Here is a 6,047-nt window from a genome sequence, read left to right as displayed (position 1 = left end):
CACAATCACAGAAAACTAACCAATCTAATACATGCACCACAGCCTTGCTAACTCAATGAAGCTAAGTCATGCCATGCAGGGCCACCCAAGATGGACAGGTCTTGGTGGAGAATTCTGACAAAACGTGGTCCACTGGAGAAAGGCATGGCAAACCACTTCAGTATTCTTGCCTTGAGAACTCCATGAACAATATGAAAAGCAGAAAGATAGGACACTGAAAGATGAACTCCCTAGGTCAGTAGGTGCCCAATATGCTACTAGAGATCAGTGGAGAATAACTCCGGAAAAGAAAGAACAGATGGAGCCTAAACAAAAACAACACCCAGTTGTGGATGTGACTCGTGATGGAAGAAAGGTCTGATGCTATAAAGAGCAATACTGCATAGGAACCTGGAATGTTAGGTACATGAATAAGGCAAATCAGAAGTGGTCAAACAGGAGAGGGCAAGAGTGATTTTGAGATTCTAGGAATCAGCGAACTAAAATGAACTGGAATGGGGGAATTTAACTCAGATGACCATTGTATCTACTACTGTGGGCAAGAATCCCTTAGAAGAAATGAAGTAGCCATTATAGCCAACAAAAGAGTCCAAAATGCAGTACTTGGATGAAATCTCAAAAATGATGAAAGATCTCTGTTCATTTCCAAGGCAAACCATTCAATATCAGAGTAATCCAAGTCTATGCCCCAACCAGTAATTCTGAAGAAGCTGAAGCTGAACGATTCTATGAAGACCTAGAAGACCTTTTAGAACTAACACACAAAAAAGATGTCCTTTTCATTATAGGGGACTGGAATGCAAAAGTAGAAAGTCAAGAAACATCTGGAGTACCAGGCAAATTTGGCCTTGGAGTATGGAATGAAGCAGGGCAAAGGCTAATAGAGTTTTGCCAAGAGAACGCACTGGTCATAGCAAACACCCTCTTCCAACAACACAAGAGACGACTCTACACATGGACTTCACCAGACGACCAACACTGAAATCAGATTAATGATATTCTTTGCAGTCAAAATGGAGAAGCTCTGTAATGTCAGCAAAAACAAGACTGGGAGCTGATTGTGGCTCTGTTCATGAACATCTTATTGCCAAATTCAGACTTAAATTGGAGAAAGTAGACCATTCAGGTATGAACTAAACCAAATCCATTATGATTATACAGTGGAAGTGAGAAATAGATTTAAGGGACTAGATATGATAGACAGGGTGCGTGCTGTACATGGACAGAGGCTCGTGACATTGTACAGGAGACAGGGATCAAGACCATCCCCAAGAAAAAGAAATGCAAAATAGCAAAATCGTTGTCTGAGGAGACATTAAAAATAGCTGTGAAAAGAAAAGGAGTGAAAAGCAAAGGAAAAAGGAAAGATATACCCATTGGAATGCAGAGTTCCAAAGAATAGCAAGGAGAGATAAGAAAGCATTCGTCAATGATCAATGCAAAGATATAGAGGAAAGTAAGAGAATGGGGAAGACTAGAGATCTTTTCAAGAAAATGAGAGATGCCAAGGGAACATTTCAGGCAAAGATGGGCTTGATAAAGGACAAAAATGGTATGGACCTAATAGAAACGGAAGATATTAAGAAGAGGTGGCAAGAATACACAGAAAAACTGTACAAAAAAGATCTTAATAACCCAGATAACAATGATGCTGTGAACACTCACCTAGAGCAAGACATTCTGGAGTACTAGGTCAAGTGGGCCTTAGGAAGCATCACTACAAACAAAGCTAGTGGAGGTGATGGAATTCCAGTTGAGCCATTTCAAATCCTAAAAGAGGATGCTGTGAAAGTGCTGCACTCAATATTCCAGCAAATTTGGCAGTAGTGGCCACAGGACTGGAAAAGATCAGTTTTCATTCCAATCCCAAAGAAAGGCAATGCCAAAGAATGCTCAAACTACCACACAATTGCCCTAATCTCACATGCTAGTAAAGTAATGCTCAAAATTTTCCAAGCCTGGCTTCAGCAGTACATGAACAATGAACTTACATATGTTCAAACTGGATTTAGAAAAGGCAGAGGAACCAGAGATCAAATTGCCAACATCCACTGGATCATTGAAAAATCAAGAGAGTTCCAGAAAAACATCTATTTCTGTTTTATTGACTATGCCAAAGACTTTCACTGTGTGGATCACAATAAACTGTGGAAAATTCTAAAGAGATGGAAACACCAGACCACCTGACCTGCCTCCTGAGAAATCTGTATGTGGGTCAGGAAGCAATTGTTAGAACTGGACATGGAACGACAGACTGGTTCCAAATAGGAAAAGGAGTACGTCAAGGCTGTATATTGTCACCCTGCTTATTTAACTTATTTGCAGAATACATCCTGAGAAACTCTGGGTTGGACAAAACATAAGCTGGAATCAAAATTGCCTAGAAAAATATCAATAACCTCAGATATGCATATGACATCACCCTTATGGCAGAAAGTAAAGAACTAGAGAGCCCCTTGATGAAAGTGAAAGAGGAGAGTGAAAAAGTTGGCTTAAAGCTCAACATTCAGAAACCTAAGATCATCACATCCAGTCTCATCACTTCATGTCAAATAGATGGAGAAACAGTGGAAATAGTGGCTGACTTTATTTTGGGGGGCTCTAAAATCACTTCAGATGGTGACTGCAGCCATGAAAGTAGAAGATGCTTGCTCCTTGGAAGAAAAGTTATGACCAAACTAGACAGCATATTCAATAGTAGAGACATTACTTTGCTAACAAAGGTCCGTTTAGTGAAAGCTATGGTTTTTCCAGTAGTCATGTATGGATGTGAGAGATAGACTATAAAGAAAGCTGAGCGCCAAAGAATAGACGCTTTTGTACTGTGGTGTTGGAGAAGACTCTTGAGAGTCCCTTGGACTGCAAGGATATCTAACCAGTCCATCCTAAAGGAGATGAGTCTTAAGTGTTTATTGGAAGGACTGATGTTGAAGTTGAAACTCCAATATTTTGACCATCTGATGGGAAGAACTGAATCATTTGAAAAGACCCTGATGCTGGGGAATATTGAGGGCAGGAGGAGAAGGGGATGGCAGAGGATGAGATGGTTGAAAGGCATCACCAACTCAATGGAGATGAGTTTGAGTAAATCTCGGGAGTTGCTGATGGACAGGGAGACCTGGCGTGCTGTAGTCCATGGGGTCACGAAGAGTCTGACACAACTGAGCAACTGAACTGAACTGAATCCATTTTTGCTTTATTTTTGTATATGTGTTAGCGAATGTTCTAATTTCTTCCTGTTGCATGCGGCTGTTCAGTTTTCCCACCATCACTTATTAAGAGACTTTTTTTTTTCCATTGTATATTCCTGCTTCCTTTGTTGTAGATTACTTGACCTTAAGAGCTTTCATACAGCAAAGGAAAGCATAAACAACACTAAAAGACTACCTATGAACTGGGAGAAAATATTTGCAAATAATGCTATTAAGAAAGGATTAATTTTTAAAATATGCATACAGCTCATACAACTCATTATCAAAAACATTAAAAAAATAAAAAAAATTGTCAGAATTCCTAATTAGACATTCCCCAAAGAAGACATACACATGACCAATAAAAACAAGAAAAGATGCTCAATATTGCTAATTATTGGAGAAATGCAAATCACATCTACCGTGTGGTATCACCTCACACCAATCAGAATGGACATCATTAAAAAGTCTACAAACAATAAAAGCTAAGGGGTATGGAGATAAAGGATCCCTCCTGCACTGTTAGTGAAAATGTAAGTTGGTTCAGCCACTATGGAGAACAGTACGGAGATTCCTTAAAAAACTAAAAATAAAGTTGCCATTGATCCTGCAATCCCACTCATAGGCATATATCCAAAAAAGATAAAAACTAATTTAGAAGATACATATACTTCAATATTCATAGCAGCAGTATTTACAATAGGCAATATATGCAAGCAACTTAAATGTCCATTGATAAATGAATGAATGGAGAAGATGTGGTACATATATACAATGGAATATTACTCATCCATAGAAATGAATGAAATAATTCCATTTGCTGCAATGTATAGATAGAGATTATTATATTAAGTAAAGTAAGTCAGACAGAGAAAGACAAATGTCATATAAAGTTACTTGTATGTGGAATCTAAAAAGCAAACAAAAATATGCAAATGAATTTATTTACAGAATGGAAATTGACTGGCAGACACAGAAAACACACTTGTGGTTACCAAAGGGGATCAAGGTGAGAGATAAATTAGGAGTTTGTGATTAACAAATACACACTGTGATATATATCTATGTATTGTATAATGATTACAAAGGTTAGATTACAAAGGATAGAAAGAGTGAAAAGGAGATATTGGAGTGATTAGAGATTGATATTTTCAGGAAGCTTCTCCCACAGCTGAGAGCTGGATAAAACAAAGGAAGGTTCATATTTTCCCTTGGCTCAGCTGGAAACTGTCAATGCCAAACCCTCCAAAGGCTGCTGAGGCTGGCAGCTACTCACCCCTTTGGCCTTTAGAGCTCCTGAATGCCTCTGTAGCCTGTGCCTCCAACAACCACTGGCCATCTCCCACTGCCACTGCCGCCGGAATACAAAGGCACTGAATCAGTCACTATTCTCTGACCTGCTGCCCGTCTTCCTCCTAAAATCCTACCGGTAATCTCTAGGGCATTATGCTTGGTAAACAAATACCGAAAGTTTACATATGGTGTGATTCTATTTAGATAATCTTCTTAAAATGATAAAACAATAGATATGGAAAACATAATGGTGCCTGTTACGTGTTATGGAAAGTGAAGGGGTAGGGAAGTGATGTGAGTGACTATAAAAGATAAAATGAATGAAATCTTTGTGGTGCTGAAATGTTTTTGTATCCTGCTTGAGGTGTAGGTTACATAAATCCATATAACTGATAAAATGAAATAGAACTGCACATATATTTTACAAATGTCAGTTCCTGATTTTGATATTGTACTAGAATTATGTAAGGTATAACAGTTGGGGGAAACTGAATAAAGCGTGCATTCCACTTCTGTTCTTTCTGGGAGGAGTCTGAGAAATTTAATTTTTAGGGGTTCGTATGACTTTTGAGAGTCCCTTGGACTGCAAGGAGATCCAACCAGTCCATCCTAAAGGAGATCAGTCCTGGGTGTTCATTGCAAGGACTGATGCTGAAGCTGAAACTCCAGTACCTTGGCCACCTCATGCGAAGAGTTGACTCATTGGAAAAGACCCTGAGGCTGAGAGGGATTGGGGGCAGGAGGAGGAGGGGACAACAGAGGATGAGATGACTGGATGGCATCACCGACTCGATGGGCATGAGTTTGAGTAAACTCCAGGAGTTGGTGATGGACAGAGAGGCCTGGCGTGCTGCGATTCATGGGGTTGCAAAGAGTTGGACATGACTGAGCGACTGAACTGAACTGAACTGATACCTTCAATATAGAGCAGAAAAATGAATGGTAGGAGTGATGTTGGTAACTTACAGATGAGGAAAGAAATGACAACGTTCAAAGCATCTTAAATGTGTACCCACTGGTTAGAAATTTAAACTGCACATTAAGAAATATTTGTAGAACTATACATATTAAAATTATTCATACTATACTAACTAGCATCAATACCAACGATGTTTAAGGCTGTAAAGAGATAATTGGAAATAGCAATGCTTGGGCAAAGCTTTTATTATACTCAAGAAAACAATATTCAATTCTTATCATATTTCTACCACAAATACAAGATAAATAATACTTGTCAAGTGGCATAAATGAATGAACAAAACCTAAGAAATATTCTATAGTGGTATTTTTCTGCTTAATACTATAAAAATTTTCAATAATTTTGTATTTGAAGTACTAAGTAGCTGGGTATTAACATAAAGGATTTCAAGGAGTAAGAGCCTATAGTAGAAAATCCCCTGGATGGAGGAGCCTGCTGGGCTGCCGTCTATGGGGTCGCACAGAGTCAGACACGACTGAAGTGACTTAGCAGTAGCAGCAGCCTATAGTAATTCAGTTCAGTTCAGTCGCTCAGTCGTGTCCGACTCTTTGCGACCCCATGGACTGCAGCATGCCAGGCTTGCC

The sequence above is a fragment of the Cervus elaphus genome, chromosome 31 (assembly GCF_910594005.1).
Source record: "Cervus elaphus chromosome 31, mCerEla1.1, whole genome shotgun sequence".
NCBI lineage: Eukaryota > Metazoa > Chordata > Mammalia > Artiodactyla > Cervidae > Cervus > Cervus elaphus.
The sequence above is the reverse complement of the archived record's forward strand: the minus strand, read 5'-3'. Positions refer to the sequence as shown.